General features: G+C 34.9%; 2 protein-coding genes across 4 annotated transcripts in view; one reads left to right on the top strand and one right to left on the bottom strand.

The window, feature by feature from the left end:
* LOC140171425 (uncharacterized) overlaps positions 1-6,605 on the top strand; it is a 38,452-nt gene extending 31,847 nt beyond the window's left edge. For all 3 annotated transcript variants that reach the window (XR_011861595.1, XR_011861594.1, XR_011861596.1), the window contains one exon: positions 5,959-6,605. The gene's annotated coding sequence lies outside the window, so the exon portion shown is untranslated. The remainder of the gene's footprint in view (positions 1-5,958) is intronic.
* LOC140171427 (uncharacterized) overlaps positions 1-20,069 on the bottom strand; it is a 443,410-nt gene that overhangs the window by 134,428 nt on the left and 288,913 nt on the right. The window lies entirely within an intron of this gene.

Below are 20,069 nucleotides of genomic sequence, written 5' to 3'. Positions count from 1 at the left end.
GGAAAAATAATCACAATTTCCAAACTGAACAATATTGGAGTAAATTTGTTTTTTTAATAGATGCACTATCCAATTCTGCACATTATGACACCACATTGAATCCAATGTGACTTCAAGAAGCAAAGTTACAAGCATTTGATTAGACGACGGTCCAGTTTCAAAAGTGACTGACTGGCTTATTCAAAACTCCACAAGACCACAAATCTGGTTTGAGAGTGGTGAATGGCTAATTTATGCGTGTGGCTTTAATTCAAAACAAAAGGAACAAAAGAAAACTGAACCAAAAGAACTGACAAATAAAAAGAAAGTTATTAAAAGTACAGAGTTCTAAAATTAGTAAAAACTGAAATAAAAACTGCTTTAAATAACGGTTCATTGAAGAAACTGTGTTATCTCTTTGTTGCGCTTGTTGGAATCTTTTTGTGCCTTGTATAGGCCAGTTTGTCACTTTTAAAACTGGACCTTCGTCTATTCAATTGCTTGTAACGTTACTTCTTGAGGCCACATTGGATTCAATGTGGTGTCATAATGTGCAGGATTAGATAGTGCATCTATTAAAAAAACAAATTTTGTTGTTCATATTGTTCAGTTTTGAAATTGTGATTATTTTTCCAAGTGTAAGGATACTTTATTGGCGCATATGTTATACACAAAATGGTCTTCATTATAAAACATTGGAACAACATTTAAAAAAAAGAAAAGTGCCACATCTCAGTTGGTGCTTGGGTGACAGGGCAAAACAGATCAAAAGACAGGGCAAAACAGATCAATGCCCATTGAATCGTGCTAACACTGACAATATTTGGGTTACGTTACCTGGTACACAATACCTAATGTATGGCAAACAATTCTTTTTCTAAAACTTTTCTTTAAAACTAATTTTTGGATCTTTTAGTTACTCGAGAACAATAATGCAGATGTCTAACTATACTTTTCTGAATCGTTATCAGCAGAGGAATACTTCATGGCATGATTTTAAGAAAATCTGAGCAATTTTTAAATTTTAACCCTGTGTAAAGTTTCATGCCCTTTTTGAACATGTTCCCTCATGACAAGAATTCTGGTAGTCTTGCTCCAAGTCCTCAGGCTTTCTATCACTTGTGCATTTTTCTATCAGTTGAGGATGTTTTTCCACTGCTATTCATTAGTTCATTTTTTGGCCCCATACATATGTGAGGCTTATGTTATCATCCAGATGGTTGCCTGATTGTTTGGCTGCCTGGTTATCCGGGTGAAAGCAAATTCATTAATCCACTCTGCAGCTCCAACGCAGTATAGCCAATCAACTTCAAACTTGGTTTGGTGATTGGATATGGTAGCCTGGTGTGCTGTATAGTTTTGTGACATGTTACTTGCATACGTATGAATATTAATGAGCTTATTTGCATATATTGCCTACATTTTCATTAATCCACTCTGCAGCTTAAACGCAATAACCGATCTACTTCTAACTTGGTATCGTGATAGTATATAGTGGCCTAATGCGCTGTATAGTTTTGTGGCATATCATTTGCATATTTATGAATAATAATGAGCTAATTTGCATATTGCATATTACTTTTATTTTAACAAACCCTTGTTATATACACACATTTGTGTGGGGGCCACCTTAATTACGAACCGCGCTATTCTAGTTATCAATTAAGTATCAATACATGATACAACATACACAAAACATCATACAGTCATCATGGCCATGCCTCTGCCAAGAGGACTTCTAAAGAATCAAAAAAGTGCCAGCTAGGATCATTCCATAAGGTGTTGATGCAAAACAATTTCACTTGAAAATTAGCAAAAAATTACTGTATGCAATATCTATTTGATCTATAGTACTACTAACTTGAAAGAACTGTTGCTGCGAACAAATTGTCGACCGTATCACATAGTATTTGCAAATTTCACATTTCGAGAAAATTGAATTTGAAAATTTAGCAATTTTCAATTTTCATTTGCTGCATACTCTTGATTAAAACATTGTCGATTCGATTAAAACCTGGTTAAAAGTAATTCAAATATACATATTTTCAATGTAATTCACTTATCACTATCAAAGCATAACTTATTCAGCAAACATCAAATACATCACTAAAGCACTAATGACAATTTCGCCGTTCAAATGACAAATTACGTCATGCAAATACATCACTATCTGAAATAGTTGCACAAATATATTACTATGTGAAAAGGACAAAACAACAATTTTACCCTGCAATGACATTCAAATTGTAGATCGACATTGTTACGAGTCGTACTTGACTCAAGGCCAAAATCACCTTTTCCCGAACTCACAGGAATGCACAACACAAATACACTGTTTGGTTAAGTTAACAAAATCTAAGTCTTTAATTGAAAGCACGTTATTGGTACAATATATGACAACAAATGCACATACACAATATAATCACTCTTTATCTATTTAGTACTTAGCCAGCATTCTTCTTCTTAGTGATCATAAAGTTCTTGCAATGTTCTGGACGACTGATGTAATATATCCTTTTTCACTTGTCCTGTGAAAATCAGCGAAGTCCAGTGTACACTTGCGTTTATAAATATCCTTGCGTATGAAATCCTAACACAAAAATGATGCTGCTTGCTCCTATTACTTATCTTCTTGCGCTGCTCTCTCCACAATATATCTCCTTGCGCTGCTTTCTCCAATAATGGTGTTTCTTTCACCAATCACTCTTTTTCCAGGGAACAGGTTTCTTTAACACAATTCCGCTGTTTTTGACAGATTCATGGCCTTCACAAACCCAGCAAACTCCAGCAATTCGACAGAAGAACTTTAATCCTTTGATGAGGAAGAGCACATTTGTTTGCTCGCTATCTCCTTCGTTGCTGTATTAAAATAGCTCAATTATTGGCATAATTCCAGCTTGTCGGTGAAAATATCCATCCATCTCCATCGCTCAGAGGCTGTTTTAAATAGCACTGTCGGAAACTCATGATCTCCCTGGCCACACTCAGTAATACTCCTTGAGTATTCTGATTTTAATTGGTTAACATTATTTACTCTCTTTTTGAGAGCTATAGCTACATCCATTCACATTACAATCATATCGATACAGGTCTGCCTAGAATTATTGCAAACATGATGTTTTGAAGCAAATCTGGGATTTCCCCAATGTTCTAATAATAGACATTAACATTTCACCTTACATCACTTGCTGTGGGTTTTTCCCACTACTATGTCCATTTCACAATCTGTCTCAGGGGATTTTTTCCCCTTGACATAAATAGTATTCATAAATGATGTTGTTATTGCATTCATCTGGGTTTTCCCCTAGATGTCATAATAAACAAACTATTGCATGATTAGAAAAGTAACTTCCCCTATTTCATGAAATACATCACAACATACTGGGCATACACAGTATAGATGATCAGCAAATATACGTCATGTGATACTGACTTTTCAAGGTTTTGCAAATACGACAAAATTAAAGTAGGAGCAACAAATTGTTCATGACGATGCGTGAGATTTTACTCATTTACCAGCTTTTTGCGTGAGATTTACTACCTAGGCGTGAGACCGTGAGAAAGTGACCCAATGCGTGAGAGTTGACAGCCCTGTCACTAATATAATTATATAAAGTTTTTCATAACCATTTACTAGTATTTTGATGTAATAAAATAATATCAGTATAATATCTAGTTCAATTGAATGCGTTTAAAATGATTAAATAACATATTTTTATTTATCACAAATCGACTATGGCATAGTCTAGACAAACTATAATCAAATGCAGTAAACCTTTGACGAGCACGTATTGTTAGTATACATCGTGTATTTACTGCGTTGGACGCACTTGTCTCCGATTGGCTGCTGAGGCGATCTGCTGTTGCCGAGTGGAAATTTATGAATGAACTGTGCGCCGTACGCGTAGTTAGCGCCGAATTTGCAACATCACGGTAGTCGCGCTCGTCAAAGGTTTGCTGCATTTGACTATAATGTACCAATTTTCTCAAACCTTAAAAAATCGAATACGTTCACTATGGGATACGAAATCATTCAGGACACTAAATTCGTCTGGTGTATTACATAGTGACGGATGTTAAACTTCGCCAGAAAAAAAGTTTTTGAGTTAGACGCGATCAAAGAGTACGCCGATTTGTGATCAACCATAGCAGAACACTAACAAGTAAAATCCTCCAAAAGTTGCTGTATTAAAAAAAAATAGTATCTAAAGTATCTTGAAACTTCTATCACATGAAGAATTATTCGCTATTAAATCAGTAAAATGATTACAAAGCTATACGTCAGTATGTAAAAATGTGAAAACGTTGCACCCTAACATCCGTCACTATGACTTGCGCCAATATCGCGCACGCTAATCTGGTCTCTCGTGTTGATCTATGGACATTCGTCACACATCCGTCACTATGTCTTGCGCATAAAAGTCGGATCAAGGAAGAACTTCGAAGCATCCGTCGGTTCTTTATGCTTATTATTAAACGGTTTTTTCATGATAAAACCGACTCGTCACGAGTGCCCACGACATACATGACATATTGTATTTGAGTATTTACTCCTGATCTTACAAGTTCTCACTCTCATGATATAGCTAATCACACAAGCTGTAACTTCTTTTCACAAAACGCCAATGATTGTATTCAGTTTTTGCCAATTTACACTGTATTATTTGTCAATTTGGAGCCGCCTCTAAACGCCTCTGAACATATTTTGATCATCTTTCAATAACCTACTCATTAAAAAGGATCATATTTTCATTTTTTATTACTTAATCATCCCTTTTATATTATAAAGCTTTGAAATAATGTTTCTAAATAATTGTTGAATCAACTCGAACCATTAAAAATGTATTAAAAGTGATATTTTACTAAAATAATGATCCATTGAATATCTGCTCTACGTAAACGTTTTTGGTTTATACCCAGTTATCAACATCCGTCAAGAAATCATGTAGGTTTCAATGAACAATATTGAATTACGTACGTTCAAATTGAAAAGTAATGTTTTTACATAATGACGGATGTGACAGATACGCCATACAATTTAGTTGTTTTTCCGAGTAAACGGCGTTTTACATAGTGACGGATGTTTAGATACGTCACTATGTAAAACGTCGGGTAATGTCATATATCAACATCCGTCATTTGCATAATTAATTAACTAATTAATTATGCAAACTTCAGCTTCAAATCTTGGTAATATTATACTACTCACTATTTAAAATACATTGGCCAATTTTCATAAAAATGACAAAAATCAACATCCGTCACTATGTATTATGCACCCGACGAATTATCACATGATATTAATTTATGTTTTTATTTCAACTACCTTGCAATACACCTTGCATGTACTGGTCCTTTCCAGAAATCAGTGATCAGTATAGCAACTGTTCCTGATTGGGCCCCTCCAATTTGGAAGGAAATTTCAACATTTGTCATTGCATAACACACCCCAAATGTCAATCTGCAGGCCTATAGTTGAATTTTGGAAACCATCTTCGTGGTTATTTTTAATGATAATTTCATAGGACATAAACCACTGTCAATGTCAGTACCATATTATAAAATGCAAATGAGTGTTAATTTATATTAACCGGGCGAGCAGCTCGGTAAACTCAAAATGTGTAACAGGAAACATTTGGTTGGGTTATTAAAATGTTTTAACATTTTTTGAAAATGTGCGAAACATTCTGACACGTTTAAGGCACAAGTGTGAGTAGTGAGATTTTATGTTGCTCCAAATAGAGAATGCAAAATCAAGTGGCAAGTCTTGTGATCCGCGGACTTCTTCCATATATTTCCCATACTCAAAAAGTACAAAATCTTTGTACACCCCTGAATAAGCTGTAGCATTATTTTCCTGTGCAGCCATTTGATCATTTTCAATACAATTTGATTTGATGAAACATGCAATTAATAATGTGATTTAAAATTTTGGAAAATTAATAAACGCAAACATTACTTTATGTTGTAACATTTCAGATATTTGGATGCACTGATAAATCTGCAATTGGCAACTAATAAAAGTAGAACCAGGACCAAGACAGAAGAAAGTGGGGATTGTAGTCTTGAACTCATGTGGCTCCACTGAAGGACATCTTCATCTTTAGTAAAATTTACTTTCATGGTGGGTTTGAGGTGCACATAGTACATGTACATCTTTTAATATTGTGGGTTCATGTATATAAACTACAATCTGAAAATACATGTTGCAATCAGCAACAGGGGAAATGAAACTTTTGAAACCATTTTCCTGTGCATTTTGCAACATCAAGCATTATTCTTTGGACAAATTAAAAACCCATCTTAATAGACATATGATTAAATATGTGTGGGCTCATAGATGCAAAAGTGTGTTTTGTCCAAAAAGCTTATTAAAATATGGTGAGCTGCTAGGATATTTGCATACCCACAGGAAGCTATGGTGCTACAGGTGCAACGTCAGTGAGAAACCCTATCAGTGTGAGTACTGTCAGAAATGTTTTGCACAGAATGGTGATTTGCGAAGACACATGAGAATGCACACCAAAGCAAAACTTTTTCAGTGTGATTACTGTCAGAAATGTTTTGCCCTAAAACAGTATCTTAGAAAACATATCAGAACTCACACCAAAGAGAAACCCTATCAGTGTGAGTACTGTCAGAAATTTTTTTCGCGTAATGATTATCTGAAAATACACATCAGATATCACACGAAAGAGAAAAAATATCAGTGTGATTACTGTCAGAAATGTTTTGCCCAAAAAAGTGCCCTTGTGAACCATATCAGAATTCACACCCAAGAGAAACCATATCAGTGTGAGTACTGTCAGAAATGTTTTGTCCGAAAATCTCATCTTGTGCGCCATATCAGAATTCACACCAAAGAGAAGCCCTTTCAGTGTGAGTACTGTCAGAAATGTTTTACACGGAAAAGTGATTTGCAAAAACATAGGACAGTACACACCAAAGAGAAACTTTATCAGTGTGAGTACTGTCAGAAATGTTTTGCCCAAAGAAGTACCCTTGTGAACCATATCAGAATTCACACCAACGAGAAACCATATCAGTGTGAGTACTGTCAGAAATGTTTTGTTCGAAAAAGTGTCCTTGTAGACCATATCAGAATTCACACCAAAGAGAAACCCTTTCAGTGTGAGTATTGCCAGAAATGTTTTGCCTACAAACATGTCCTTGTGAACCATATCAGAACTCACACTAAGGAGAAACCATTTCAGTGCCAGTACTGTCAGAAATGTTTTGCACAGAATGGTGATTTGCAAAGACACACAGCAATTCACACGAGAGTAAAACCCTATTAGTGTGAGTATTGTCAAAAATCTTTTGTTCCAAAAAGTGTCTTTGTGAACCATATCAGTATTCACACCAAAGTAAGTCCTATTAATATAAATATTGTCAGAAATGTTTTTCTCCAAAACATCTTGTGGATAATCATATCAGAGCTCACACACAAGAGAAACAATATCTGTCAGAAATGTTTTGTCCAAAGAAGTGTTCTTGTTGACCATATTAGAACTCATACCAAGGAAGAACATACACACTATTAATATTAGTGTTGTCAGAGTTTACTTTTTCAAATCACAAGACTTAAACTAGAATTCACACCAATGAGAACCATGCACTTTCAGCTGTCAGAAAGGAGCTGTCAGAAATGTTTAGTATGGTACTAAAAATGGTAGTCTTTTTTGTGACATAAAAACACAAAATAAACCATGACTCACTATGAAAGTTTGACGCTGAAAATCACACTGAAAATCATTTTCAGCGTTACACTGGCCATTTCCATTGTTACTCTGGATATTTTTAGTGTGGCTATTGTCTAGGGATTATTTTTCATAACAATATCATGGCCCAATACATTTCATTGTGATTAATAAATGGCGTCTTATTTTGAGAAGTTTTGCGGTCAATTTTCAGTGCGATTATAGACAGGTCATCAGATTAAAATCTGATAACCTGATAGATACAAAAGAACTCTTTTCAGTGCTATTTCAGTGGTATTATCTATCATTTGTATAATTTTTCAGCATTACTCTGCAGTTTCAGTGTGATTTTCAGTCTCAATAGTGACTAGTGTGAGAATTTTGTGTTTTGTTCAAAAAAGTGATTTGAAAGTACACATATAAATGATAACTTGCACCAAAATAGAAACCCTGTCATTGTTGAAAATGTGAAAAAGCGCAACAGGACTCCTCCCAAAGAGAACACCTAATATAGCGGTTTCATCTTCCATGGTTTTGGAACCAAAAGGCATTAATTAGATGAAATTTGCATGTGAAATGATTATACTCCAAACACAAAATTCAAATTGCTATTGCAGAAAAACAAAATGATACATAAAATCACAACTATTGGTAGATTGTAATTTTGATGATTGTCATGTAAAATAAACATATGTGACCAGCTCCAATAAACCCGGAACAAGTTGCCAGGCATGTTTTTGAGTTATAGGCCTTTGAAGATGACATTCCCTTAAAAAAAAAAAAAAAAATCAAATTTTGGATTTCCTAATTTAATGGTATTTGACCTTGGGACTAAGTGGACTTTCAAATCCTTGAAAGTGCTTATTAAAAAGAGGTTTATTTAATCAATAATTGACAATGGAACTATTCAATCATGTGTAAAGCAGGAAAGTATTAGCCCAATTACTCAGAATAGCAATTTCACGAAAATATCATGATATCATTTTCAAAATTATCCGTATCTTGAAAAGTATTGATGCTATGTATATAATTTTAGTATTATTTTAAAGCTTATTGTCTCATGCTTACATTTTTATGCAAATTATGAAATGTCAAAAATGCGACTTGTTCTTGGTTTTGTCAGAACGGGTCACATATACTACTGCAAATTTGATATAAAATGTGCATTATTTCCATTTGCAAATATGACCAAAAAATTAAAGTGACTGCATATTTTTTATAGCTAATAAGAACTTTGTGTATTTTATTACCCAACTTGCATTTGTACTGTCAGATATACAATGGTGACAGAAGTGACCTTGTACTCACACTAAAGGGAAATGTTAAAAATGTGTCAATATTGCCAGAAGTGGCATATCGTTCAATTCACAAGGCTTAAAAAGCTAGAAGAATTCAGACCAAAGAGAGAACCACTTTCAATGTTACTATGAGCACTGTGAGAAATGTTTGGTACTAGAAATAGTAGGTAGTCCTTTTTAAGATATTTAAAACGCACATGCAAGAAACCACAACTAGACTAGTGTGAGAACTTTAAAGGATTTGTTTTGTTCGAACAAGTGATTTGAAAGTTCACATTAATGACAGCAGGCACCAACATTAAAAACCCTGTCTAGGGTCTAAGCTAGGATTAGGAAAGTGCCTGTCATTTTCACCAAAACTGCCTACCCAAATTTGAGCTTGAAAACAAACCAGACATCTCCCACTTCTGGGGCTCAGTCAGTATTGCTTTAGCTTTGATTTATTTGTCTGGTCTTGTTTTGAGTTCACAAAACTTACTCAAGCATTATATTTAGAATTTGAGCTTATCACAGGCATTAATTTGCCTATCCCAGGAGGAAACTGCCTGTTCATAATGAAGGGTGGTCAGTGGCTAGCTAACACCCTGACCCTGTCCATTTTAGAATTGTTGAAATTGTTGCTCTACCATCAGCGTCCTAGTTAGCACCCCTGCGCTAACCAGAGACTAAATTTAAAATGGCTAAACATCCAAAATCGGTAAAGGCAAAGCAGAGCTTGTTCAACACGTTACACGATCAATCGCATGACAAAGTGAGCTATGCTTGGTTTGCACCTCTAGGTATTTTAGTCTCAGGAGCTTACTAGCACATGAACTGTGGCCTTTTACACAAGTGAATGTTAATGCCACTTCCCCCACATCTCATATGCAGAGTTAAATCCCTTACATACCCTGTTAACTTGGATCAACTAGGATTTCATAACTTCAATAAATTCCAGTTGGATCTAGTTGAAACCTAGTTCAATCCAGTTGATACAACAACTGGTGTTCAGAAATGTTAACTGAATCAACTAGGATTTCAAAACTACAGCAAATTACAGTTGAACCAAGTTGAAACCTAGTTCAATCCAATTGATAACAGCAACTGGTGTTCAGAAATTTGAACTTGGATCAACTGGGATTTCATAACTACAGCAAATTACAGTTAGACCTAGTTGAAACCTAGTTCAATCCAGTTGAACATAGGTTTCAATTGGAATTTTGACCTGGGATGTTTATTGATTTTTTTCTCAAATTGGGACTCATGTTTAGGGTCATTCTCAAGAAGTGAAAATTATTGTACCTTATTTCAAGGAAAACAATTTGATGCCATTTCCTTCACATTCATTTAGGGATTCAATCATGTTTCACCGTTGTTCATCACCGATTAACAACGATGCGTCCGCGTCGTCTGAGTTGTTTACTTCGCGAGGGCAGCTTTAGCTTAAACCACGCCGGATCTCCTTGTCTTCCATAACTTACTTTTGTCCATTCTCAATAAGTACAAATTCCTCACTGAGTGTTTATACCCTGAATAAGCTGCAGCCTGATTTTCATGTGCAGTCATATAATCATTATCAATACAATTTGATTTGGTGAAACATGCAATTAACAATGCGTTTAAAATTTTTTAGAATGTTAATGAACAAACATTAATTTATGTTGTAACATTTCAGATATTTCGATCCATTGATAAATCTCCAAAACTAAAAGCAGAACCAGGACTAAGACAGAAGATAGTGATGATCCACTGAAAGACATCTTCATCGTTAGTAAAATTTACTTTCATAGTGGGTTTGAGATGTACCGTAATATGATCTACAACGTTGGGTTCATGTAAACTTTATTCTGTAAATACATTACAAACAGCAACAGGGAAAATGAAACTTTTGAAACCATTTTCCTGTGCATTTTGCAGCATCAAGCATTATTCTTTGGACAAATGGAAAACTCATGTTAACAGACATATGATTAAATATGTGTGGGCTCATAGATGCAAAAGTGTGTTTTCTCCGGAAAACTTATTTAAATATGGTGAACTGCTAGGATATTTGCATAGCCACACGAAGCTGTGGTACTACCGGTGTGAAAAGTTGAATGTCAGTGAGAAGCCCTATGGATGTGAGTACTGTCAGAAATGTTTTGCAAGAAAAAGTTTCCTTTTGAAACATATCAGAATTCACACCAAAGAGAAACCCTTTCAGTGTGAGCACTGCCAGAAACGTTTTTCACGTAATGATACTTTGAAATTACACATCAAATTTCACACCAAACAGCAACTCCATGAGTGTAAGTACTGTCAGAAATGTTTTATACAGACATGTGATTTGAAGAGACACATGAGAACTCACACCAAAGAGAAACCCTTTCAGTGCGAGTACTGTCAGAAATGTTTTGTCCGAGAAAGTGTCCGTGTGGAACATATCAGAACTCACACCAAAGAGAAACCCTATCAGTGTGAGTACTGTCAGAAATGTTTTACCCAAAAACATGTCCTTGTGGCCCATATCAGAATTCACACCAAAGAAAAACCCTTTCAATGCAAGTACTGTCAAAAATGTTTTACACAGAATAGTCATTTGCAAAGACACATGAGAACTCACACCAAAGAGAAACCCTTTCAGTGTCAGTACTGTCAGAAATGTTTTAGCTCAAAACATTTCCTTGTGGACCATATCAGAACTCACATCGAGGAAAAAAGCTATCAATGTGAGTACTGCCAGAAATGGTTTGCCAGTAAAGGGGCCCTTGTGATCCATATCAGAAATATTCACACCAAAGAGAAACCATTTCAGTACTAGTACTGTCAGAAATGTTTTACACAGAATGGTGATTTGCAAAGACACATTTCTGACAGTATTCATATGAAAGTCACAGAATAAGTAGGAAACATATAGATACACTGTTGACTATATATATATTTATTTTTTTTTTCAAATACGGTATATATCATTCTGGGACACCCTGTATGTTCAGAATGAGACTTAGTAACCACTTTCTGTCAGTCAGTGTTGCATGTTCATGACATTTCGTATGAAAGACCACCAAAGCATGATAAAAAAATGTCATCCAAGGTCAAATCTCCATAGATATTCATGATATTTGGTACAAACAACCACTGAAGCGAGACAAAAAAAAGTCCAGGTCATTTCTTGGTCATCTGGGGTCATCTAATGTCAAGTCGCCATAAATTGTCTGAGGATCATGATATTTGGTGAGAATGCCTACCTAAGTGAGACAAAGAATGGCAAGGCAATTTTGGGCTCATCCGGGGTCAAACGGCCACTGATAGATTGACACAGGTTCATGAAATTTGGTGGGAACACATAGGTCTACTATAAACAAGAGACAAACTACTGTACATGTTTAATTAACCGCCCTCAACTCATTTATAGAATTGGATACCAGGATCATATTCTGATTCGTTGAACTTCTAATTAGCATACTTTTGGATACCTCCATATTTGGTATTACCTAATTAATTATTAATACCTCTACGTTGTTCACATAGTGATGTCAAAGTGGTTTCCTTTTCCAAAAACACTGAACCAGAAAGTTTGGTACATCTTGGATTTTAGTGAAAACATCTAAGGCCTATATATAATGAAATTATTAGTTTCCCGTCACCCGCCCGCATCACCTTTTCAATTTGAAAATTGAGATGGAAATAACCAAAACTCTCGAAATACCTGACATTCCCTGCTGATCATAATCAGCAGTTTTTCTTAGTTGTAGGGGTAGAGGATGTGGTAAATGAAAATTTAAAGATTGCCTTATCATGTTTCTAGTGATTACAAAAATTACACATTTCTTTTCATTTTAATAAAAACAAATTCAAATTTCTCAATCCGTTGCAAAATGTCTGTAATGATGATCTAAGTATTAATACCTGTTTTGAGATGGTCTTTCATGAACAATATATAATAGCCATGTAGATAAAAGTTTTGACAATAATGAAATTTCCCAAAATAATGAATTCATGACCTCATATATTTCACTGAAAAAAATGTGACGGGAAACTAATCATATTTCATTTCATTAGCCTAAAGATGAATGTTAAAAGTGCAGGGTATTTAACAGGGTATTGCATGAATAGTTTTAGAGCAATAGGGTAATTAAGATGAATGTGCATATGCAATTACTTGGGACACAATGTAAATCACTGAAAAACAAAATGAATTGGAACAGTTTGTAGATTTTATTTTTTAGGCTGATTGTCATGTGAGAAATGAAAGTGATAGCACATTTTACAAATGGAGAATTTTGGTATTTTTGTACATTTTGTATCAAACATTATATTTACATGGTATATACATGGTGACCTTTTGCACCACATCAAATCTCACATTAAAAAAATGTCAATATTTAAGTGTTTTGTTTTACTGTATTCATAAGGCTAAAAAAGTTGTTGTCTGAAAAAGGAAATAAAAAGCGGGTGCTTATAACAATTGTTTTTAGCCTAAGCCTTAAAAAAACTAGAATTCACACCAAAGAACCACTTTCAATGTGACTATGTTTGTACATGTACGTTACTTGAAATAGTAGTCTTTTTAAGATATCACATGTGCAAAACCCTGGGGTACTTTAATTACATTTTGACAGGGGTGCACTTCCGGAACTCTGAAACCCCTACCCATATTTAGGGATATTTTTACCTAAAAAGGCAGCTGATTTGACAGTTTTTGACCAATTTTTCTGAAATTGGTGATCTTTAATCGTGGTGTGCAAGAAACCACAACTTATGATATCTTATGGATTTGTTTTGTTCAAACAGGGGATTTGAAAGTTAACATGGCCCTACTTTTGGCAGATGAGTTGGGGTAAATTAATCTAATGGGGGACTCCCAATAACAACTATCAAGCCAAGCCAACATTTTCAATCAAGGCCCATGGTCCACCACTTTTGAAAACCTGTCTGTGTATGCTAATGCCTGCATTACTGGGTCACACCACATTGCTTGTGCACAGGTGTAGTGTGCACACACACAAAATGTCGGGAATTTAAAGGGGAATTGCTTGTTTAAACAAGTTCCAATTATTTCATTATCATAGAACTTTGAAACAATATCATAAAATTTGTCACTAAATTTTAAGGTCATCTGAGGTTATATTAGTAAAGATTGTTGGATTTTTATGAAACCTGTCCAATTTTATGTGGGTCATTTCAAGATGATTTTAGATCATAAGGGTTTACATAAGGTTAAAAAAACCCTAGATTGCTGGTCAAATGAACAAGCATTGAAAGTATGGTTGCAATGGTGTGGAAACTTTCTGGTAATTTGGAAACTAGAAAGTTTCAGGAATTTATATTGGACAAAAAAAAAGAGAATTTTTAATTTTGGCATAATGTATTTTGTAAAGATGTATGTCCAGAAATTATTAAATTGAAATAATGCACTTGTTACACCACTTAGTCATCAGTTTTGTTTGGATAGAATAAAGGATAGTACAACAAGGCTTACATAATGTGCATTGTGAATGTTATTTCCTCTCCTGCATTATCATTATTGGTAAGAACCCTCCAAAATAACATGAGGTAACTTCTCTTATTTTTTTCCTGTTATGATGAGAAAATTGGAAATCATGAACAGTTTGGAAATTCCCCCCACCATGTTTTAAAGTTTAAAATCATGTGGAATTCTGTTTGATTTTAACAGATATTTGCCTTTAAAAATCTGTTGTAAAATGAAGCCACACCCATATCATTTTGTTGAAATGACAATTTTTTTTTTACTTACTTGCTTAAAGCCTTAATGTACGATCTTTTTTCAGAATATTTTCAGATTTGTTTGGCATATTTGTAATACTTGAACAAACTGTCAAATTCGCCCTATTTGTAGTAAAACGGGATGATTTTCTGTTGGTCCGACATATTATCATAATTTTTAGATTATGATAATATGTCGGAACGATTCGCAAATCGTAGTCTCCTACGAAGCCAGTTTGGTTACGCTCCCTCCACATGTGGAGGGAGCATAACCAAACCCTCCACATGTGGAGGGAGCATAACCAAACTGGCTGCGTAGGAGACTAACTCTGAGGCCACACTCGCCGTCCTAATCCAAATAGTGCGAGATATTTCAAGTGATAGAGGTGAAGTTAATGATGTTGTTTCTTGGCAAATTCCCAATGTTTTTCGCGTCCAAATGTATTGGGAACTTTCATAATGATTGCATATTATCATTTTGGAAGAAAAAAAGAAAAATCTAAATATTGAAAAAGATCGTACATTAAGGATTTAAGATGAGTGGTGTCCTCGAACTACAATAGCACGCCAAGTCCTGCGACCATTCCCAAATCCATAACATCCAGTCCATTGTCCTCTTTCAGCACATCCACATATGTTAGAGGGGGTCTAATTTGTTAAAAATCAAGAGTATAATGGAGAAGCAATGTTGCATCATATAATTGTTAAACCTTTCTCTAAAGGCAGAAATTATAAGTAAGATTGTATTGCAAAGTTGTAGCATTAAATATGTTAACAATATTTGAAACTATACCTCAATTTCCCAAGAATTTTGTAACCCTAGTTGAAAGGAAATTTGGAAGTTCATTTCAATATCATGTGAATGAGACCAAACTAGTAGTGATAATGAATTTTCATGAGACGTGGTCAAAATGAGACTGTTGAAGCATTCAAGGATTCATTTACAAGGTCTTTTCAAGATCATCAGGGATAATCTGAGGTCAATGAAACTAAAGATTGTTGGATTGTTATGAAACTTTGGAGGTGATGTGTATGTACATTGTAGGGCCATTAAGACCCACTATTCACCATTGCTGTCACCCAAAGACCCAATATTTCGGTCAGTCACCCAAAGACCCTTATTTTTGCATTTGATCAGCAACGAGTCATTTATCGCCGATTTTTAAAACTTCTTTTGATATAACAAAGCCATTTGGAACTAGAAATTCTATTTTCAAGGCTCCTTATGGCTCTCATCCAAAAACCCCATTTTAAAAAAGGTCATATTCTCACCCAATGCTCTCCTAATTTAGGTCCAAACGTACTGTCTATCATCTAATGACCCCATATTTTGTATATTTTGCTCTCACTGAATGCCAAAACCATGCTCTTTCCCAATGACCCTAAATTTTTTTATATTTTGCTGTCACCGAATGCCCCTTATCATTGTGAAAGGATCAGCCTACATTGAAGTATTCCCCTGGCCAGCAGTATACTATAATTGAAGACTGAAACAAAAAGACTATTTTGCATCTGACGTCCTGTCAACTAGACTAAAATTGTTGTACTGCGCAGGTCAGCAACCAACCGCGCACCTTTGCGATGCCCTGACGTCAGATGCAAACTTGTCTTTTTAATTCGGTCTTTAATTATAGACACCTTTTTCATCTCTATTGTGACAATTGTGGACCCTTTAGATTTAGGTTGAATTTTGTGCATTTTGGCAGCAGAATTAGAGTGACAAAAACAGCAACAATTCTTCTCTACTACCACTTTTTCCCATGTCAAATCTCCAACTATAAATGATAAGATAAACTAAAAATCACTCTTTCTTTTTTGTTTGTGATTGGTGAATTTGCTGTTGGCAACTCATTGACTGGTCAACGTTGCTGTATCCAAATTGGTAAGTTTTTTTGAGGGTGCATTTTAGAAGAACCCCACAGGGCTAGAGTCTACTAGCCCTGCAGGGCTCTTCTAAAGTGGACTCACATTAGAAGTCTGTGTTTGTTGTTGCTGTTGCTTTCTCATGCATGATGTAATTATAAAGTGGGTGGCGGGCTCTCTCTTTAATAGAATTTGAAAAAAAACCTTGTGTAACCTTAATTCATTTTTAACTTAAAAATTAACAGCACATAGTGTCCGAATTTGACAGACTCACTCTGGCTATAATAAAAATATGGATTACTTTTAAGTCAAAAACTAATTCTATCTTGTTTTTGATGTCAGATTTTGTCTTATCAGATTGCTTTTAGGTTTGTAAAGTTGTCATCTGTCATTTGTCTGCTTCATTACGTTACCTCATTATACTTGTTCCAAAAATGCAAAAACTTAAGTTCATGGTGTTTTGGCATATCATGATTTTTCCCCACTACAATTCCACTGCCCCCACTGAGAAGGCCCTTTCCCCAGAAAAAATTCCTGGTTCCACCACTCACTGAGAAGGAAGTTTATTTACAACTGCACAAATTTACTTTTGTCCCCCACAAATAAGATAATTAGGAACAGTGGTGGCACCGGGGGAGGGGGTATGGGGCGGAGGCATTTCCCCCAAATCTTAGGCTTTACCCCACTCCCTCGCTTGTCCCCAGTCAAAATATGAGTAAAAAATTTTGCATGTCGAGAGGGTGTAAACATTTTAGCAGGCCATTTTGAAATTTAAGTTGACCACCAGTACAGATAATTATTGCACAGCCATTTATGTCCATGACCCCAAGGAAGAATAACCCTGTTGATTTCGGCTTCCATGGTCAAATAAAGGTTGCCATCTATGGTCATTTAAGGGATGGGGTATGAACGTTTGGACAGTATTTATTTTGGAAATTTAGAGCACATCAGACATATCGAATTGCATTCTGAATACAAAGAATGTCCTTCTGATATCAAATAATTTTGATTTTTTGAAATTTGCAATTTAATACACATTTTATGGCAAATCATTAAAAATTGATATTTTTGATATTTAACAGTATTCGAAGTAAACTTTATAAATCTGATGATTTATACTTGAAGTGTATGTAGGTGGGATAAAAAGCCGACTATCAATTGAAAATTTTGACCTTTCGTATTGAAGATATGGATTTTTTCCCCCAAACACCAAAAATTTGGTTTTTTGGAAAAAAATCCATATCTTGAATATGAAAGGTCTAAATTTTCAATTGATCGTCGGCTTTTCCTCCCAGCTACATACACTTTCAGAATGTATCATTAGATTTATAAAATTTACTTCGAGGACTGTTATATATCAAAAATGTGAAAAATATCAAATTTTGATAATTTGTCATCTAATTTGTATTATATCGTGAATTTCAAAAAATGAAAATTATTTGATATCAAAAAGATATTCTGCATATTATGCAAAATGCAATGCGAATTGTCTGATGTGCTCTCATGTCCCACAAAAAATACTGTGGAAATGCTGAAAATGCTCATTTATCAAAAGTCATCATTTATCAAAATTTCAAAATGCTTCTCATGTCCATTGTCTACAGAATCCGTCCAATACATTTTGATGCAACTTCTATGGAGTGATCCTTGGGAGAGGGTTCCTCACATCGGAAATTTTGTGTTACAGGTCACTTTTGCACAATCAGGGGTGTGATTTTTTTTTTGTCGCTTTTGGAGTGGCCCTGGACCAAGAGCTAAATGCTTAACAGAGATGTCACATTTCCGGAATTTTCAGTTTCCAGATATGAGAAAATCTCCAATTTTAAAATGAAAATTCCTTAGAACCCTGACTGGATGATTTATAGACACACTGTACTGTGTAAAAATGGTGATGCAATTTCTCATTTGTATGTGAATGATATGATACTGGAAATATGTATTCACAGATAATAAATGTTTTTATACTATAAAGTGAAGTATTTTACCAGTTTCTCATTTTTGCATTTTACCCCATGAAATTGCATCTCCAGTGGTGCTCAAGTGTGTAAAACCCCTCTGGCTTTGGCCTCGGCCCCCACCGGGGCGTTGCCCCTGGACCCCCAGCCGCAACAGGCGAGAGCTCCGCTCGCTCCGCTTCGCAATTTCATTGCCTTGGTTTTTTTTCCCTAAAGCACCAATCACACCCCTGCACAATGCATCATTTGAGGGTATGGCATACATGATTAACCTGTCCCCCAAACCTTACCCTAGAACCCTCCCCTAACCCATAGGAATAATTCCAATAATCAACAACAAAAAATTCTCAAACAATTTTTTTGGTTTTTATTTTTATATGGCTTACATAGGTCATTAACGAATTTGCAGTTTTCATATAATTCAGTGTGTGGTAGCAACGTTTGAATAAATATTTTTATGGAACATACACATCAGACATATCAAATTATATTCTGAATACCAGGAATGTCCTGATATTTTGAAAATGGCGATTTAATACAAATTTTATGGCAAATTATTAAAAATTGATATTTTTTTAATTTTTCATATGTAATAGTCCTCAAAGTAAAATTAATAAATCTAATGATATGTCCCTAAAGTGTATGCAGCTGGGAGGAAAAGCTGACGGAAATTTTGACATTTTGCATTGAAGATGCACCTTTTTTTCCAACACGTCAGCTTTTCCTCCCAGCTACATACAATTAATTTAGTAAAATTTTACTTGTGGACTTAAAAATGTCAAACTATCAATTTTTAATTATTTGCCACAAAATTTGTATTATATCACAAATTTAAAAAAAAGTCAAAATCATAGGACATTCCACGTATTCAGAATACAATTTCGATACGTCTGATGTGCTCCCATGTCCCACAAAAAATACTGTGCAAACTTTGTTATCCCAGCCCTTAATTTGGGCTCATTGTTTAAATTGTTTAATCGACACCCGTTTCCAAAGTTTACGGCCTTTGTTCATGTAACTTTGACACAAATGCCCGGCACAAGTGTCCATGTAGTGAGGTATTATGTAAGCTACGTTGAAGATCACAGGTCATTTGAGTTCATTTTCCAAAATTGCTCAAGATTGAGAATGCAGAAGGAGGTAACAAGTGATCTGTGGATCTCCTTGTCTTCTATAACTTACTTTCATAGCTAAAAAGTACAAAATTTTTATGTTCAATATATACCCCTGAATACATGCAGACTGATTTTCATTCGCAGTTACCCCTGAATGAACTGTAGATTGATTTCCATGTGCAGTCATTTAATCAATACAATTTTGTGAAACATGCAAATAAAAATGCGGTTTAAACCGGGGTTTAAATTTTAGAATATTTATTATTAATAAACAAATATTAATTTGTGTCATTTCAGATAATTTGATGCACTGATAAATCTGCAATTGGAAACTAATAAAAGTAGAACCAGGATTAAGACAGAAGAAAGTGGGGATTGTGGTCTTGAACTCACGTGGCTCCACTGAAGGACATTTTCATCTTTAGTAAAATTTACTTTCATGGTGGGTTTGAGGTGCACATAGTACATGTACCA

Source organism: Amphiura filiformis, chromosome 15, assembly GCF_039555335.1.
Source record: "Amphiura filiformis chromosome 15, Afil_fr2py, whole genome shotgun sequence".
NCBI classification, from domain to species: Eukaryota; Metazoa; Echinodermata; class Ophiuroidea; order Amphilepidida; family Amphiuridae; genus Amphiura; species Amphiura filiformis.
The sequence above is the reverse complement of the archived record's forward strand: the minus strand, read 5'-3'. Positions and strand labels throughout refer to the sequence as shown.